This window comes from Lineus longissimus, chromosome 9, assembly GCF_910592395.1.
Source record: "Lineus longissimus chromosome 9, tnLinLong1.2, whole genome shotgun sequence".
In the NCBI taxonomy this organism is placed as follows: Eukaryota; Metazoa; Nemertea; class Pilidiophora; order Heteronemertea; family Lineidae; genus Lineus; species Lineus longissimus.
The window spans coordinates 9,475,164-9,496,154 of NC_088316.1; the positions used below are offsets into that span (position 1 = coordinate 9,475,164).

The 20,991-nt window shown below is 40.8% G+C and overlaps 1 protein-coding gene across 2 annotated transcripts in view; it reads right to left on the reverse strand.

Annotated features, from left to right (window-relative positions):
- LOC135493844 (gamma-aminobutyric acid type B receptor subunit 2-like) overlaps positions 1 to 20,991 on the reverse strand; it is a 600,170-nt gene that overhangs the window by 231,243 nt on the left and 347,936 nt on the right. The window lies entirely within an intron of this gene.

Sequence of the window (20,991 nt, forward strand, 5' to 3'; positions counted from 1 at the left end):
AGTGTCCGAACGAGATGCTTTTGCTTAAAATGAAGTCTTCCCCACTTAAAATCTCATTAAAACTAATGTTTTAAAGAGAAAATGTGAGAAAAAGTTCGAAGGAATTACGACACGAGTTAGGATGAAATCTGCGATGCTATAGTTATATCCGGAGAAGTGCAATCCAGAGAAAGCCCCAACACAACTTCAGGTCATTTTCATTGTTACGTTCCTTGCGCATGATCGGAACTATTTATATCGACGATGTTCCGTCCCTGCTTCAAATGGCCACCATTGTAAGCTGAATGTGGTGAAAAGCCACATCCACGAAACTACAAGACTTTTTGTGGGGTTTTTATTCTCAAAAAGATGCACGCACGCATGAGCAACCGTTAAAACCCAACACTGGTTTCTGATGAGCTAAACTATTAACAAAACAGTACTAGTCTCCGAGAATCCCGCCATTAAAGACATTGCGGTATTTCCTCACCCGACCATAATTATTTTGGCGGGACCAACCCACTGATGACGTCATCTAATCACCAATGACATCGCACAACGGAGGTTCCACGGTGATGTCACAGCATTTTTTCAAAATGGCGGCTTTAATGTAAACAAAGACACGTGTTGCTATCGACGTTTTCATCGATTATAAAATCACATGAACTACCTAAATAAACAATCACGAACTAATACCCCTAAGTGTTATCCACTAGTAGATGATTGAATTTAATTAATTTTCACAACAGTAATGTTAAATTAAAAAATTACACGAGACTTACCTGGTAAGTTGAAGTGTGATTGTGATTCTGTGAATCTCAGAATCACAAACGGAGGGATCACTTGAGATAGTGTACGCCCACTAGCTCCTCACTATTGAACGAAGCTGAATCCTCAGCTAAACAAATAAGGAATGTCCTCAAAGAAAAAAGGATCACAGGGAAGGGAACAAACCTAGGGAGGGTGCGTGATCCCTCCGTTTGTGATTCTGAGATTCACAGAATCACAATCACACTTCAACTTACCAGGTAAGTCTCGTGTAATTTTTTAATTCTGTTTCATCTCATTATCACGTCACTACGTGATCACTTGAGACTTGAAAGACTTGAGGACATGAGTAACAATAAACAAACTACCTTAGTTACTGTATTAGAGTATGTAATAACTCGACTCTACTAGTACATATTATATTGTATGAAGTTGCATAAGTCACCAGAACACAACAGCAAACCACTATTTAGCAGGTAGCGCTTTAATTAGAGCCTGTCCAGCATTGGCATCATTATCAGATGTGTTAACCGGCCTATCATAGAATTTCGCAAAAGTTTTTGCATTTGCCCATCCTCCACAATGCAAGAATCGTCTATCGGCACACCAATCGCTTTCATTTTTGAGGTAGAGGCAGAACGGCAAGAATGTGGTGAAAATGATGTAATGTCAACACCAGAGTCTCTTAAAGAACACGACACCCAACGGGAAAGTGTGTCACGGCTAACCGCCTTATTAGGTTTCACATAACTAATAAACAGAGCACCATCCGTACAGGCATCATCTGTCCGTGAGACATAATGTCTAAGCGTGTCAACAATGCACAAATCAGGCCTATCCGTAAATTCTTTTAAGACAATGGCCTTCCGATGTCTGCCTGGCTTAGTTGTTTTTAGCAAAGAATCCACATAGAAACTGCACACACCAACTGAAAACTTGAGATTCTCCCTTTTTAATTTATGTAGTGTGTGTAACCTTTGACCTGTAAGTAAGGCCAATAGGGTAACTGTCTTTTGCGACAACTCTTTGATGGAAGAAGTGTCCACTTTTTCAAGGTAAAGAAGGACGAGATTGATGTCCCATGTAACCGTATAGCGTGGCAATGAAGGTCTTTCGTTAAAGACACCCTGGAGGAATTGACAAACTCTTTTATGTTGTCCGCAAGGCACATTTCCTGGAAAGATGATTATGGTAGACAGCGCTGATCTTGCACAATTAAGTGCACTATGTCCCAGGCCAGTCTTATATAGTTGTAGCAAAAAGTCAAGCACTTTGCTCACAGATGGATGTCTTTTATCACACCCGTGCCTGAGACAGAAAGACTCCCATTTCCTGAGATATGAGTCATAACCGACACGTGTCCCGCCCCGCCAAGACCGTAAGATAACCTCGGCGGCCTCTGCAGAAATGTCTTCCTCTAACAACGACTCCCTGACAAGGGGCAGGCCAATAGCTTTATTCGTTTCCAAAGTGGGTGGAGCTTGTCTACTCCCGGTATTCGTAGGAGATGCTTCCTCGCTTGAATGATGTGGGGCTTGTCTATCAACAGCTTCCTCACTGTCGCATACCAAGGCTGAGTGGGCCAGTCTGGAACCACTAGGATGCCGGAGGCCTTGTCCTGGATGATCTTTTGAAGGACTCGGCTGATTATACTGAAAGGTGGGAAAGCATAAAATGTTTCAGTTCCCCAATTCAAGGTGAATGCGTCTACCGCCTCTGCATCCGGATCGGGCTTCCAGGATATAAATCTATCCAACTGATAGTTTTTTCTCGATGCGAAAAGGTCGAGCTTTATATCGAATTTTGGATAATGTTGCATGATATTTCTGAACTCATCTGGGTCCAACATCCACTCTGTTTCATGATCAAAGTGCCTGCTAGCCCGATCCGCTGTAACATTATCAACACCCGGAACATGGGCAATAGAGATCCACAAGTCTCTATCCCTAGCCCAAACCCAAATCTTTCTGGCCACTTCGTTGCATTGCAAGGAATGGCTCCCACCAAAGTCTCTTATGTACGCCAAGGTGGTCATATTATCAGTGAATACTTTTATATGTTTATCTCTTTCATGAGGGCACAGCGCCTTTAATGCAAACCAAACAGCAGTAATTTCTTTCACATTTATATGCATACCAGCCTCATCTGGTTTCCATGTGTCCCCATTGGTCACACTAATATCCGGTCTTGAGAAACCGAATCCAGCATCTGAAGCATCAGTCCAGATTGCAAAGTCTGGGTTGCCAAGGGAGAGTGGTTTACTTGTACTGTCAATGTTTATGACCCACCACTTCAGATCAGACTTCGCGAGGTCAGACAATGTCATCCGGGCTTCAAAGTTGCCATGGGAAAGCCGCAGTGCACTGATTTTCTCATTCTCAAGTTGCCGGTAATAAAGTTGTCCCATCTGCACACCCGGACATGCTGCAACTAGTTTCCCAGTGACTTCAGCCACAAACCTTATCCTGGGATTGGTTAGTTGGAGGAGTTCATTACATGCATCTTTTATCCCTAGTCGTTTATTGGCTGCAACTTTCACAACCATGCATAATGAATCGAGATCAAATCCCAAGAAAGTAGCTGTTTGCTTGGGGTGTAAAGATGATTTCTCTGGGTGGATTATGAAACCCAACGTCTGTAAGCTTTCAACAATTAGGCGAACATTGCGCTGGCATTCCGACGAGCTTCCAGCGCAAGTAAAAATGTCATCAATGTAGACTACCAGTTGTACTCCACTTCTCCTCAACATTGCCACAACAGGCTTCAAAAGTTTGGTAAATATACGAGGACAAGGGGCAAGTCCGTTGGGAAAGACCCTGAACTGATATTTTGTCCCTTTTCTATGGAATCGGAGGTATTTTCTGTCCTTCTCTGAAATGGGTACAGAGTAGTAGGCGTCTTTGATATCAATTGTCGCCATGTGACAGCCTGGTGTCATCATTTCAACAGCTGTTTTCAGCGATTCCAGTTTAAAATGGTGGTATTCAACAAACCGGTTCAAATATTTTAGATTCAGGATTGTTCGAGACGTCCCATCTTTTTTGGGGCGGGTAAAAACAGTAGAAATAAATTCACCCTCCTTATTTCGGAAGAGTACCGTTTCATCACATTCTTAGATCACACCCTTTCTTAAGAGTTGCGAGATCTCTTTGTCAACTATTGCGCCCTCCTCCTCGGTGAATTTCGTCTCATGAGGGGGCTTAACCTGATATGGTTGTTGTATGAAGTCAATATTGTATCCCGACACAGCGTTTAAAATGACTGGGTCAGAGGTATAGTTTTTCCACCTATCTTTGAATTTAGCCACTCTGCCGGCTTCAAAGTTCTCAACTTCAGATCTTGAAATCTTAATTGTATTATCTACAAATTTCTGGTAGTTCATGCATGCAGAAGAAGGGAGACAGCAACTCACCACAGCTTTTGGAGAGCTGGGTTGCGGAGTGACAATCCTAGTTTCTACTTTCTGTCTGCTGTCCCGCTGCCGGGCTGCTTCTTCCATGATTGTCTGGGCCAGGGCTTTCTTGAGTTTCTTCCCCTGTATTGGTTGTTTCGATAATTCCCCCGGCCGTATTGGGGGTTGTAGCCTCCGTAGTTTTTTGAACCATAACTACGGTGGCCTCCTCTGTAACTGATAGCGGCATCTCTGCCGACATCATCCGTACGACCAACTTTTTTCAAGGTCTTTTCTATCTCGTCCCCAAACAGGTTTTTCGTGAGAGGGACCGTTTCGGAGGTCAAACCGGCATATTTGGCTTTTAGGCCCGGTTTGATCAATTCCCTCCGTCGCATTGAAAGGGAATAATTAGAATGGCCAAATAGCGCTAGAGCCTCGATGAGCTTTCTAATGATCGGCTCCCGTTTGTCCTTGCTTATTAGCTTGGATATTTCTTGAGTTGCTTGAGCAACTGCAATAGACCCTTTCACCAGATCTTTTTGGCAAAACCCGAGCCCTTTGTCCTGGTTTTTCAACTCTTTGGACAGTTTGCGTCTTAGCTCCGGGTTGACCTGTGGGACCGTCAAAGCCTCACAGTTCTTTGGTTTTGCATAATTTGCCTGTTTTTCCTTGATTAGGTCAAGGGCCGTCGGTTCCCAGAACCGTTTATTTATAATTTTGGCAAGAGTCGCCCCTAGCTCAGGGCCACACTTCTCGGTCTCTACGACCTCATCTGCAATCGAGGAAAACGGATCGTCGTCCTCAGATTCCTCATTATATTCGGCAGGGTGATCGTCATCAGACGATCCTGCCAGCAGGGCCTCAGCATCATCATCGTCGGCCATTTCAACATCATCGTCAGCACCAGCGTCTAGCGCTTCTTGTGTGACTTTTCTTTTCTTGGGCTGCTCAACAATATTTGCTTCGCCCATGCGCTTATCAAGGCGCTCTAATGTCTGGGACATACCCAGCAGAATTGCACCGAGGGAAGGTCCCCCGGCATCCTTAGTATCCGTGGCACCCTTATTAGAGGGGCCCGCTTGAACATCATCATCATCAATGTAGTCCAAAACTTCAGAATCCATGATAAAATCCGAAATGGGTCACAAGTGGAAGTAAAACAAAGAACGTCTTGCAAGGAGCGTAGCAAGGTCACAAGTGAGGAGCTAGTGGGCGTACACTATCTCAAGTGATCACGTAGTGACGTGATAATGAGATGAAACAGAATTCATAGTCTGTGATTAGTTTTCCGACTTTTATCATGGTAAATGTTCGCAGCATATCCAAATGTTGATATGGAGTGACCTTCACATTATGCGGTTGTTCTTATTGATAGAAGCAGAAAGTGGAATTTCCCAACCCTGTCCCTCAAAAATACGAACTACCGAGACAGAAACCACCATAGACCCCCTTAGATCCATCCCCTCGTTTTCTTAACTTTTGAGCACTATGAAGATGACCAATATTTTGCCTACATAGGGATGGGTTGTGTACATGATGTAGTGTAGGTTGCAATAGGAGATCCCATTTTCGGCCGCTTTGGAAATTGACAGAACTGGTAAACTCCAGGAAGTCCACCCTTCATTTTTTTTCAAACACTAAGAAACCATATTCATTATTTAATTTAAACTTGCTTAGTAACTGTCCAAGTTTATAACGATTTATGTTATTGTTTAATTCATTGAAATTTATTTCACCTGGTGGTGGTATCTGTACGTTTTTCATGATTTCACTTATTTGGTAAAAGCTGTGAAACTTGTAAAATGACTTGGTCATTGGATCACTGTGGTTTAAATGGTCTTTAACTGAAACCCCACAACCAGGTGTTGCAAACCATACAGCCATGTTAAATTATTTCTGGTTAATCAGTAGTTGGTTATTCATCAATCTTAGACAGTCCTTCCTATTTTTCAAACTTAATAACCCAGGAGTTATGTTAAAGTGTTTTACAGAAAAAAAAGGTAACGTAAAAATCAAAGTTAAAGAAGTTATGCGTAAACATATCCTTATGTTGTGTTGCTAATGGGTAAATAAATCCTCTATTTAGCAACACAACTACTAGTAACATAAGCTTAGCCCTAGTATTAAGGAAAAGCGGTATTTCTAGAAATGGCGTTTTTACTATAATTAAGGTCAAATACCATGTCTTTTGGGGTTGTTTTTAAAAAAGTCATGGATTGTCGTTCATCATCTTTCCTTTTACTATTGCTGTGGATGCTTGATCATCAAATCTATTTTCTCACTTCATTCCTCAATCGTAAAATGAATGTGGACATTCGAAATTTCGTTATCGACAAGAATGGACCACTGGAACCAACTAGATATGGCGTGCTCATGAAAATCCCAGTGTGAAGAGTATTAAGAGAGAGGAACTTTAGCCAACATTCCTGAGTTGATGGACTGAAAGATTCCCACCTTGACCGTCAGATCATTGCCGTAAGTGCAAAATTCATGCAATCGAATTTGGATGATGATTAGGAGTTCACTTGTGAAGGATGCCTGAACGATTTGCGCAGTCAGACTGACCATGATTGCTGTATGAACGAGAACTTTCATTTTGAGAATGAAGGCGAAAGGAGGATTATCTGCATGCTGCATTGACACGCTTCGACATACACCATTTCACCCGACTCCTTGCTGAGGGCTGTTTCGAAAGCAAGGTTGAGATTACCCTCACTCCATATATATGTTGACCAGAGCATTGAGTATTGTGTTTCTTTAACTATTGTACTATCATAGTATGGATTTACCATTAGTTTACCTTTCTCTTGATGGACATTGTAGAACACTGAAAAACATTTGGACTTTTCATTAATAGTAGAGTATGTGCTGGGAATTTGTCACACTTTAGGCATGTATAATGTACAAAGTATCATGCATTAGATAAGTAATTTTATTGTCCATAAAATGAAGATGTATTGGGTGGCTATGGGACATTCGACCCAATGGTCTAGTTTTAAAAGTGATAAACTTACCCACATATCGACATTCATGTCGTTCAAGGTCAAAGACATATCCCCATACCGATTTCAAGGTCAAACACATGAATTTTCATATGTTCCAAGGTCATATGAAACTAGGTCAAAAGTCAATTTGTCCCATACTACTCATATTAACATGTGTGTTTAAAGGACCATTGGCATTATCCAGGGCAATATTTCCCAGCTGTCGGTTACCCAGTCACCTCCTATTCTAGATAAGAACTTTCCATCAACAAATTGCACAAAAAAGGAAAAATTCAAAATCTGACCATCGCGCATTTCCGATGTTGACTCCGATTTGACCCGAGTTAGCTCTAAACGCATCGATTCTTTCCACGTTGAACGATGCACTAGTACGGCGTTTCAGCCCCTTGACGTCATGGTGATATAGATTTTTCCGACGTCACATTAACCCCCAACTGCGTTGAAAAATGGAAGAAGCTATATCCGCAGTAGTTCGCGTAAGCTCATAAATAAATTACCATGATACTCATGAGTATTTAATTAGTTTACTAAACAAAATGGCGGATGATACCAATGTGACATGGGCCACACATTTTTCGGAGAAAAACAGGCAGTTGAATGGACATGACTGTGGATTGCATGCCATAGCTAATGGTGTTGCTCTCTGCAATGGACAAGATCCTGTAACCATGGGGCTTGATAAAGACATTCTGAGAATGCAACTTCAAGTTTGTTTAGAGAATTGTTATATTATGCCATTCCCTAACAGTAAACGTTCTGTTTCATGCAGTGATCTGACGGTTACTGTTGTCAATGGCTGTAAAGTCTGCCATAAGTATGCCTCATCACACAACACTCTTGCCTGCGCCAAATGTATGAACATTGTTCATAAAGTATGCACTATTATGTTAGTGTGCCATAAATGTATACTCAATGTTCAGAGGTGCTCATAAATTTGTATTTGTATAGGCCTATTCTGTTTTTAAGAATCGATATGAAGCAACATCCGGCAAACCCAGAACATGTATTTGTTTTTTACTTTTTCAAGTGCATCGTTGAAATAAACATGTTTTTTTTATTTAAAATGTGTTTAAGACTCTGTTCCCTTTGTTTATCTTCATCATACACTTAAAGAGGTCTGCCCACGAAATATACCGACACTGTATGCTCCATTAGAGTCAACAGATTTTATTCATACCATTGCATACAGGTTCCCTTGGGGTATTTCAGGGTGCAATTAGTCCAGAGACTGAGACTGCTGGAACAGGAAAATGCGCGGGAGGACAGCACCTATGACTGAAGGCTGTTGAGATTTCGTGGGCAGACTTCTTTAATGGATCAGCGGGAAAATGCATGGGTTCATTCACTAAGAAGGTCCCGGGTCCACTTTGGGGTCATTCAAAAGTGTATTGAGAGTGTATAGGGGGAGGGGGGGGGGGGTCATATGCTTTGTGTATGCAATTCTGCATACGCACCCTTGGCAAAATCACTTAGCCCATCATGAGGATTCCCTGTTTTACTATGATTCTATATATAGTTAAAAAATACCAATCATCAGTTTTTCCACTGTGAGTGGTTATAACCAATCTCGAAGTAACGAAGTAAGGGAAGGGAAGGCCCCTCCCCAAGTCCACAGTCCTAGTCATTTCATCATAAATTTCCTAAGTCCAACCAGGAAATTCCATCGTTGACGTCATAATAATGGTACTCCTGAAACCATTTTAAGACCTCATTTAATAATCATTAGATTTTTCTGCGCGTAAGGGAACTACTGCGGATATAGCTTCTTCCGATGATAAATGGAAATGACGTTGCGTCTTAATAGCGGTTTCATGCACTCACGGGGCGGGAAACGTCTTTCGCGCCAGGACTTGTTATACTAGAAATAACGAATAACGCGTTTTTCTACTATCTAAGAGCTGAAACAAAATTGGAAAAGCATCAAACACGTTTAGAACAATAGTTTAGTAATGAACCAACTGAAAAACAAACATACTGCAATAATAATGCCAATGGTCATTAAAGCTATTACTAATTTTTAAACCAATTCTAAAATCAATTTTAAAACGTAACCTTAAAGGAGATATTCCAAATAATTGCTGAAAATACCAAAATTGAACAAAAAGTGTTTTCCTGTGAGGCCAGTACAGGCAAATTGATAATCAAGAGGAAAAAAAATCACTTATCTCCAACAAGAAGGCCTTAAGTCATTAATTGTTCCAATGCAGAATTAATCCATATGATAAGGCCATGGGTATTATTAATCCTGTTTACCGTCCACCTCCCGCATGGGTTCTGAGCGAACATGAAATATTTTCATTATTTTTCTTTAAATCTATTTATTTTATTGTTGCCATCATTTTTTTATTTAAATAATCTTTCCAGTGGTTCATATTTACCTTAAATGATTGAAAAACACAATAAAAACTTGGCAGGGTAGGCTCTTCATCATAATAATGACATTTTTTTCAATGCCTCATGTTGATGGCCGACCTGATTTCCATTTACTGGAACTTGCTGAATCGCGTGTTTTGACCAGTAAATCAGACTGTAAACCGATAATGAATAATGAAAAATGAAAAAAAGCCTCATCATCTTTTTAAATCACTCGGACAGGATTAATCATTCCTATGGCCTAATGAGCACTGCTACATTACACCATTAGAAAACAAAACAAGGTGGCCAGTGGCACAACAGTATGCATTATATACCATGTGGCTCAAACAAAAGTGATAAATATCTCTCTGAATATTCATCATGAGATAATTTTCAGGATGAAGATTTTAGAGCATAATTCTTGTGGACAGAGAAGGGGATACTTTTGATGATTTTGAACAGCTTTATTCCAACGAACTGAATGACAACAATTTTAATCGTAATTGTATTCTGATGACACCAAGGATTGTTCCTGTGTACAAAATGTAGGCCATATAGCTTGTTTGTCGCAGGTCACATTTAGGTCAACTAACTGTGTACACAGACTCAGCAGCACAGATAGAATGCTCAGAAGCCAGACAGCTTGAATAGATAAATGTATTATGGGGTCATGAACTCATTTACCAGGCTGTTTCTTAGGATTTAAAGTATATATCTCAGTGACTCTGGATAGTTTTGCTGGGGCCTGATATGAGTCTGATGGTGGTATTTTATCGTACAATTTGATGGTTAACAGCAAGAATAGAAAAAGTCAAAGAACGAAAAATGTTTATCTGCCTATAAAATAAAATGTATATCAGCCCAGAACATCCGGGTATAAGCGTGAAAATTGTCAGATTTTGCTGAGGAATGGAAGTGTTACGGCTGCAAAAAGAAACCAGGGATTGTCGATAAGATGCTTAATGGCACATAATGGTGATTGAGTCCCTTGATATTAGAACCATTTCACTTTAATTATTTGAAAAATTATTTTTGAATTCCCAGAGATATAAATGACTTTTTCTTAATTGATCACATACCCAAACCAAATGAATCGACATCATCGAAAATATATTCCTTCATCTCATCATGGTCTACCATAGCTGCATTCAGCTACTCTCATGAGAAATTTCTGTTGAGCAAACGCATCAGTCATCAAGTCATTGAACTTGTTTTTTTAGATAAGAAATGTAGGCTATGGCTATGTGCTTTGCGTGGCCAGAGGTCTGTTAGTTTGGTATCCATAATGTGAAATGTAGGTGTCAGTGCAGAGGAGGAGGCTGGAATCTGTATGCATTACTTTGGACTATACAATCTTTCTTAACATATGAGGTAGGTTGTGATGTGTCTGTACTGAAGTTGGTAGGCCTAAATCAAGGACTGTTTTCGAAATACCAGCTGCTTATATCATAAAGTCTTACTTCAGATCACTGATGGGAACAACAATCTTCTTTTAACTTAGTTTGGATTAAAGTGTTCGTATCCTTGCCCTTTTCTTTTCTTTTGTGGGGAAAATGGCGTACAAGCATATTTAAGTGTCATTGCATGAGTGGACCATGCAAAAACCAAAAGGAGGTGATAACCCACTGGATCACGGATCTGGCTTATATTTGCCCCAAAGTTTGGTCTTAGGGTAGGGTGTGGGCAGGTAAAGCCTTTCGGCAAAAAAACACACTGGTCCGGTTTTAGGGGTCAAATTCTGTTTTGTTCATTTCCCCTTTAAAAAAGTGAGATTTTTTAACCAAAAATCGACCACATTTCTCAATTTTTTGCACCTGCCCCAGCTAATTTACCACATATTGTTTTCAGGGGTTTTGAAGTATAGGTCATTTGCCGGATTCTGAAAAAAAATGGGCTTCATATCATTTTGGGATTAAGGGTATCATGGCCCTTAAAGTTGCCCTGTCCCTTAGGGCCCAAAAAATTAGTTGAACATATTTTGGGTTTTCTCAACTGCCACAGGGTTTGGGAAAATAATCTTTTATCATAAGTGACATGAAGTGTTAATCTTTCAATTAGAACAATCAAAACTTTGTGCGGTACTTTCCTTTATTTTACTGAGGGTCATGAACACCCCTGGTTTTTAGTGGTTTTTCAGTTACACAGGAAATGGGCATAAACCCCTGTGATACGAGCAAGTGTCGTCATTCCCTCAGTTAAAGTCATCAAAAGACATATGTTTGCCCCCAGATACCCCCTACCCACCCTCAACAACCCTTCTACTTAGGGTAGGCCCTATACCCGTTTTTTATAGTTCAACCAGACCTGTACGGCAGCCCCGGAACTGGTCTTTACAAGTTTACTTGTAAATGCAAAAGAAAGAAAAAAAGTGCATGCATGAATGAAGAGTTTTGACAGTTCTGTTAGAAATGACTGAAAAACAGGGCCCAAAGCCCATTAACTGCGGGTTTTCAGACATCTTCCCTGCATTGAGATGTGGCTTTATACGGAAGTATCCAGGCGAGGCTAGTTGTGTTGTTCTGAAGAAGTGTAAGAAGGATATACACAGACATCTTCTCGGACTGAAAGTTCCCCTTCTCAGACATGTGCAAGGTAGCATTGGCCCAAAGGCCGAATGGGAGCTGATCGCCCTGCGTGCAGGTTTGTTTGGTGATGTCGACCAGGACTTGACAATCTGCCCTACCCACCGATATAAACTGGGCCTTGACTGGAAGCCATCCCGTAAATGCCAGCACCCCCTCCATTCGGTATCTTCGAAACGCGTGCCATGTAAAGACCATGCCATTCCAGCGCTAGTCTCGAAGGAGATAAACCAGATTTGGAATGTTTTGCTGCCAATTGGATCAGGTAGGTTGGCTCCCATCTCTAATTGTTTCATTTCAACAATCAAACTTAGCGTGACTGATACTACATACATAGGCCTAGGTCTCGGAGGCCTTTCCAGTTCTATGTATCGCATCAGTCTAGCCTAGGGTAGTTCTTGGCATCTTGATCTTTTACATTGCAGCAATTTGTAAAGACTGCGATTCAGGCCACAAGGAGGCGGTGGAGGCGGAAAAAGTGCGGCATCAACAACAGCAGGTAGGCCTACCGTAAGGCTACTCCTAGTCCTAGCCTACCCAGTCATTGTTTTTCATAAGACGACATTATAGCATACCAGTGTATGATATTCTCTCTGCTGTTTACTTTCAGCCAAGAAGATAAAGGGCCGCTTTCCACAAGATGAGTGGTTAACAACACAGCAGGTCTCAAGCTATGTCTCCCGGCTTGCTTGCCAACAGAAATGTGGTCATTTGAGCAGAGATAGAGTTGACAGCCATTCCGATGCCCAGCATCAACTTGCTGACAGCATGATGACAAGCTCAGGTGATTGAACAGGTTGATTTGTAATGTAATGATACATAATGTACATGTATTACAGGACTTAGTGTGACTAGTATGTCTCCCTGTTTTAAAATAGAGGCCTATGAGGTTTTGTATTACTAAGGACTAGTATGTCTGTTTTGTTGTTCAAAACTCAATGGCATATTACAGGACTAAAGTTGAGTGGTCTATTACTAAGTGTGCATTTGCCTTGACCAGGATAACCAATCATCGGGGTTCACTGTGTAATGATCATAATAGTCTGAATATTACTCTTAGTTCTACATATAATAAAAATCTGAGAAACACATGACTGCTTCTCTCTACTATCGACCTTGTTGTTCATTTCTTCCTTAATTCTAGCGGTATCCTCCTGGAGAACATGGCGGCATAATGAGAGGAATATGCGGTTATATTCACATGATGGTTGAGAGTACATGTGCAAAGGCCTGTTGATGGTAGGGGCCTACTGTAACTCATTCTCTAAGCCCTCCCAACAACCCAATAGAAGAGGTTCTCAGATGAACATTACCTTGCTATTTGTATTTTACTGTCATGAACAGCCTGGAATGGACTTGTGCAAGGAGCCAAGTACAAGCAACTCCCCCTACAACCATGCAAATTGGCCTCTCTGGGATGCATGGCTTAGAAAAGATGTTTCAATAGGTGTTCAGAGCCCTCCTGCTAAGTATTCAACATATTGAAGACTGCATTCCATGTTTTAGATGTAACCGGTGTAATAGGGAAAAGCAGTCCAGACGTGAAAAATCATATAAATCATGATGGTTATCGACGACTGTTATTCAAAGACTACACTAGCGCACGAAGTTTTGATTGCTGATTATAAAAGATGGTGTGAGTGGCCATACATCCACAAAGTTTTATTACCCAAATCCCTGTGGCAGTTGAGATTTTCGCCTTTGAAGTTGCCGACACAAAGGCCCTGTTGAGGGTGGAAGGGCTATACTTTGGCCCCTATCTCCAGAATTTCAGGATTTTTATTATTGGTTTTCTGGAATTAAGCAGGCCATATGATGGGAAAGCAATATTGCAGCATTTGTCGTTTTTTGTTGAGGACCAATTGTAATAACCGATTGAAAATCCTTTAAAGATAACCTCGTCGACCCCGAAATTTACAAATTGTTAGTTTACTCGATAAATAACAAATAGTTTTTTCTCATATCCTACATTCTTTCATAAGTTGGTCAAGTGTACCTGTCCACCAAATTTCATTGAAATCGGTGAACCATCAGGTTATCACTTTTTGCATGGTCTATCCATGCAATGACACTTAATTGGAAATGTTATATAATCGTGTTGTCCACTCGTCGCCATAACTATAGGGGGAGACCAATCTTTACCTTTCCGTCCATCCTGGGGAAACTAACTCTCTGGGATCGTAAGGAGAAACTTCCACACGAGAAGAAGATACGATACGTACTTTCGTTTATTTGACTCTTACTTGACTATCCGAAATTATAATAATAATTGTATTTCCACCTTCAAGGAAAGGGCATATATACATGAACCAACCAATCAGGGTGCCGAAAAGGGGCTGCAATACGCCACTGCAATGCAGCATAAAGCGTCATCGCTGCGTCACACAGGTAGGCCCGCAATGCGCCCGGGCAATGCGCCACTGACTGGAACATTTTGCAGCCAATGAAAGGCTAGCATTATGGCGCATTGCGGCGGGGGCATCGCACCTGAAACTACCTGTAGACCATTTCGGTCCTGCATACATGCTACCTGTTCCTTAAAGGTACGATAAGCAATGACAACAACCTTTGTACACAATACGATTACACCATCCCCCCTTTCGAAAAAGGGCGACACCCGTCGCCTAGGGGTTCATTTGAATTCATAATAATTCGTGATAATATGTAAAGTCAAGGACTTAATGAGCCCCCCTTTAGGTCGGGGGAGCTCCCCCGAACCCCCCTACGAGCATATGTTAAGTGCAAGCTCTAACAACTACAGCTGTTACAATGGGGGGACACCCCCCAAACCCCCCTCCGTCGACATAGGTTTTTACCAGTGCGTTGGGGGGAAGCTCCCCAAACCCCCCCCCCGTGGACAGTCAACTAGCCCTTCTGTGTCATACTGCTGGAGGAGGGGGGGTGCGATGGGACCATCCATATAGTTCCTTCCGACACATTTTTGTTTTGGTAATGTAATACATTGTGATTGTCCTTATTCACGGGAATCGGGCGTTTCCAGTGATATACGACACTTAAATGGATTGTCCTCATGCATTCACTTTGGAAACGCATTTTAAAATAGATGTTACGTCCTGTTAATGGGGCACGTCATCATCGCGTACATTTGGGAAAAACTCCCTAACGAGACCGGAGCAGACGGCTGAAAGTAGTTTATTTATTGGCCGCTAGGGTGCAGTATGTCGCTCACCCGAATTTTTCACGCAACTTTTGCTAAATAGAGCTAGTTCTAGTTTGTGATTCATTTTGATACTTCAGATTTGGGCAGTAGACCAATATAACTTAGTCGTCAGTGTGGTTTTAAGCTGGAAAAACGTATTTGTTTTTCTTAAAGTGCCTTTTTTGGACGGCTGTGTGCGATTGTTTTGTTTTTATGTCACGTGACCTCGACCATGTCGACACAAAATTGAAATAAACCACCCTTTTCTGTCATTATTTAGGACGGATATTTCTCTAATAAAAATATTAATATAATTGGCCAATTTCTTAGGCATATGATGTAGCGAATTCCCATGAAGATTTTAATTAATTTAAATTTAATTTAACTTAATTTCAACCAATGGGATAGCAACCACCACCGGAAGATCGCGGAGAAATCGGTAAACTCAACGGAGTTAATTCAGAAAAATACAAAAAAAAATTGTTTGTAGGATATACAATAGTTACTCTCTTTATTTCTCATCATTCATTTACATTATGTACTCCCGCACATACGTGTATCTTAAGAGCCCCTCCTAAGAGGGGGGCTTACTAAATACTCATAACAAGGCAATTACACATAGAGCAAATTCGGTGCAACGTGTCGATGATGTACCCCGATCTCTTAGTTGTGACTTATTAATAGAAAACGACTGAAATAAACTTTGCTTTCATATGTCACTCATTAGACTGTCCTTAAGACCACATCACTTAATTCTTACAAAATTATCGTTCATAAAATAGTAATAGAAGCACGGAGAGGCTGGTACGGTCACGGAAACTCTGCACCAATATACCTAGGCCCTGTTCAAGACAGCACAAGGCTGAAATAAGCTAAATATACAAGCAATACATCGTGGTAACTCGTAATTAATGTCGTATATGTACTCATCAAATTGGCATTAACACCACCTTTTCGACGAATGTATGTGTGTTATGATGAATGGCTGACTTTAACGTTGACATGAACAAAGAAACAAAGTGTCATACACTGGTAAGATACTTGTTTTCCCGAACAAAAGGAATTAAGCCGATGAATTTAAATAACGCCCGAGGCGGAATCATCGTTCGTAGTGAAGAAAGCTAATTCGTATTTGTCATTTGTTTTGTGAAATTCTAATCGTTATAGTGATTGAAACGGAATAAGGTGCCAATGCAGAAGTAACGTGGTCCATTTGCTTCGCAGTCAAGTGAAAAATCATTAAAGTGAGGAGGTTGGTGTAAAGAATTCGAAGAAATCCCGTTATTACAGAACGCAGACCTAAACAAGTTGTGGAAAGAATTTTTATTTTTTTATTTGTACAGAATGAGAATCACTAAGTGCATCAATGATGTATAGTTACTTTAAGACACAACCGGTGATATAATTCAATGCGGTGCCTTGACTAGACTAAGGAAAGTGTGAAAAAAATGAAAGGAAATTTAAGCAATTTGGTGTCCAGTTGTCTATTTCTGAGGCACATGGCCAGAAATTTGCCGTTTGACTTCGGACTAATAAAAGGAAATCAGTGGATTTTAAATAAAATGGCTACGCCAACCAAAAAACCAAGAACTGGTAAGTTACTTAACTTTCTCTGCATTAGTACGGAAGGCATAGGCGAATTCAAATAGATGTTCATAAATATATCGGCTAATAGTATTGAATAATGATGTGGAAACATATTGTCCGCTTGTAAATAACTCGGCCAAATGAAAAATAAAAACAATAAAAATTTAAATATGATGAAATTAAACTCAACACTCGACAATGGATTAGATTATAGATACGTGTAGTTATGCAACACATACATATAGGCAGCTACGTTACTGTTACCAAGATTTGATGCTCAGTGGAATTGATTAAATAGCTTAAATTGCAATAAAATTCCAAAATAGGTCAATATTTTTGTCATTCACAGTGGAAACGGTGGTCATTGCCGACTCGCCCGAGTCTCCACGTGAGGAGGCTCGTCAAGAGGGCAATCACGTGGACACAGTTCCAGAGGAGCCACCGGGACTGGTCGAACCAGTCCCAGTTCCTGATCATGAGCCAGCTCCTCGGCCAGCAATGGAGCAAGCAGTGCCCAATGCAGACAATCTGCCATTTATGGTAGCTGAAACGCCGCATCGGCACACGGCTGAAAGGGATATAGCCCGCAGAGCGCTATTTTCCCTGACACCGCCCGTGCTGGCCCTAGTGACCCAAGAAACGGCCGAAATCATTCTACCGTCATGCAATGATGAGGACAGGGACAACAATCCGGCCGCTTTGCCGCGGTTGCCAACTGACATTCGCACCGTAGAAGAGACCCTGACCTTTCTTAGGGCACTGATGCAAGGAGGCAGTCTTTGTCTCGATCTTAATGCGGGAGGGGAAGATATGGGTCTGCCCTATATCTACGGATATTATTTTGCTGACATTCCGGCCCACTTTTACCGTTTTCGAGAGGAAACGAACGTCTATATTCGAATAAGGCACCCGACGCCCTACGTAGGAGGGGATGTGGTGCTAGCGTATCCGGACACCGCACCAGAATTGGATTATCTCTGGCGGTTTCCCAGGAGGCAATTATGACCGGACGGTGATGGAAAGACTGTCTACTTTGCAGTTGCAAAACATAAATAGGTAACTATCTCCGAAATCAGCATATTAACCCTTGTAACCGCCTATACATGCATGCGTATACCTTTGATAAAATATTGAGAACATTAATAAAATGGAAAAATAAATTTGAATTGAAAACACTTGTCTTAGGGTGGGGTAAGCAGAATACAATATAATTCTTGGCACTCAATCCGCCGTTGAATGCGTTGAAAAACATTCCAGAATTGGAAACCAAAGGAATATGTCCTGGTACCTTAAAAATTAACGTTCAATCCAAACATTATTACTTGCGGAATATTTCCGATACCTGCGACAGCAGACGATTTATACGCTGACCCACAACTTTTTTTCTTTTTTTTTAAATGTCTGTCACGCAATTCGTTACAAGAATAACGTACTCGTACAGAGTATACCCCGTCTGCTGTCTTTTTAAGAAACAACATTAAAATACCCACATATATCAGAACAATGCAATGTCAATTCAGATTTTCTAAACTTACTGAGCAATATTATCGACCTTAACTTAATCACTGCAAGTTTCAATTTTGACAAAATGGTGAGCATAGTGAGGAGGTTTCAATCTGTCTGGGGAGGTACAGTCCTTCAAAAAAGTAAATGGACACACAAAAATCAAATTTTCTTGAAAACGGCTGGTGATAAATCGATTCGGTTTGCTGCATTTGATAGGACATTTAGTTGTGCATCATGGTATCTACCACATAAAAATTAGCCATTTTATCTAATACCGACTTTTATTGATTTACAAAAGGCCCAAAAATCAACTTTTTCGTTTCCGATTTTTTTCGTACTTTTTCTTGATAGGATGAATCACCATGATGAAAAACCCACGTCCCCATCAAGGTGATGAAAATATCTTGTGTTAATTGGTGGGAAAACAGCATTTTATGTCAAAATTTTGCACCTTGTTTATTGACTTTGGAATTACTTTGGAGAAGTCGACCATAGCCAATTATGTCAGTTTCAACATGCAGCCCGAGTGTTAATTCCTTATTGGCTGAGGTTTTGAATGGGGGTGGAAATGTTGTTAACATTGATGTATTGTAAACGCGAGGGTAAAGTAATATTGGTGAACCCATTGTCCAGCTGCCAAATCCAGGCCTGGGAGAGCTATTCATAGGCATATTAAACAAGGCCATTGAAATGGTGACATGATTCCGGTTGTCTGGGCCAGGTGAATAATATCAAGGGGGCATCTCCGCAGTAGAAGACCGGGTAACAAAACCCTTTTGCACAAATGGGTTAATAAGTTGCAGATTCAAGTGAAAACTGTGGAATTTCTTAGATATTCACTCATAACTCAACAGAAGCTTCCAGTCAATATAAAATTTGCCCCCAAAAAATGCGTGATAAAAAAGTTGATTTTGGGACCTTTCATAAATCGAAAAAATTGACTTATAGGTAAAATAGCAAATTTCCAAGTGGTAGATATCATGATGCACAACTAAATGCCCTATCAAATGCAGCAAACCGCTTCGATTTATCACCAGCCGTTTTCAAGAAATGTGATTTTTGTGTGTCCATTTACTTTTTTGAAGGACTGTACGTTCAACGAGTAAGTCAGGACATATTTGAATATGACCACGTTCGTAGTAACTTTCCTGCCTATTTTATTTGACGAAGAACAACCGTCGGCCTCAGCTCAAATGTTTCTTACCCAAGGTCTACGGGAAATATTAAATAGCATTAACCAAAAAAAATAGAAATTTTGTAATGAAAAACACCTTCTTCAAAATGCTGAGAAAATGTGCTACCTTGGTAAAAGCAATGTGAGCTGAAGACTGGCCAACAATGACACAATGATTCTGGCTTATTTAGAAACAAGTACTGCTGGCAGATTGCCCTTTGTAATAAACATACACTGTAATAAACGTTTGCACAGGCTGTTCCATTTGATGTAATAGTGGCACGAAAAGGTTTCCACTTAGCGATAGATGTTTAGAATATTAGGCCAAAACATCTGACGTAGACATCGCCGGTTGTAATGGTGGTGCTAAAACAACACAGACATTGTCATAATTTTAATACAGTCTGTATTGTGTTTGGTCGGATGCTGTTAAGAATTTGAGCTTCGACCGGAAGAGCGTAAGGAGGTACACGTTAGCCAAAAGATATTGTTGGAAATGCACCTCAGGTGGGTATTCTATGTGAATACGCACCATTCCAAAACTCTGTTTGAAGGTAACAAGTGTACGATACAAATGAGTCACTGCAATAGGCCAACCTGTGCAAGGAACCTGACCCAGACTAAGAAGAACCTGATCACGCCCATCTGGGGAATCAATCTCAAGTAATAACTCGGCGTCCTGCCCGCAACGAGACTAGAAATTGAACTGCGGCGTAACAAACGCCTTCCGAAAAACCGCCATCCGTCATTTATGAAGTACCGCACAGTAATGTACAAAATTGCACTTAAGAGCGTAAATTTCAAAATAGCTTCAATTGTCCTTTCACCCTTAATAACCTCTTGCAGTTTAGAAAAGCTTAACGAAAGGACATCAGTTGAATTAAGAACTTTAACCGGAAGTGCAGATGCCCTTGGCACCTGAAGGGAAACGACTAAAATACCAAGCTTGTGTACCTTGATAAGTAACATGACATTAATCAATAGAGAAAGTAAAACTCCAGCGGAGTTGACCACTGGCAAATCTCGTGGACTTGTTGTTTGCAAAGTATCAAAGAGTTCATCGGCCTGACTGGCATACAATTCCTTATCTGATTTCGCGGCAGATGCAGCGAGTTTGTTAAAATTGATTTCGGCATCTTTTTCGACTGCCATAATTCGAGACCAATCACCACGTTTTACGGGGAAAGCAGGAATCTTCGCCTTCTGTGGTTGTTTGTACGCATGAGAAAACGCACCCCCTGTAGGGTAATTGGGTCAGACAACGCCTTTAAAACTGGTAAATTGATTGCATGGTACACTGTGAGCTTATACGTTTTTGCTTGGCAGTTACTAATCCGTGGGGGTAAGTAAAATTCTGGAGACTCAATACTACATTGACAAGGTAGTGCTATTAGCCCGTAGTTCGTTGGTTGCTCATGAATCAATCTGGACCCTGGACAACGTATTTGCCAATTTTTTTTTGACGGTGATATTAAAACGTG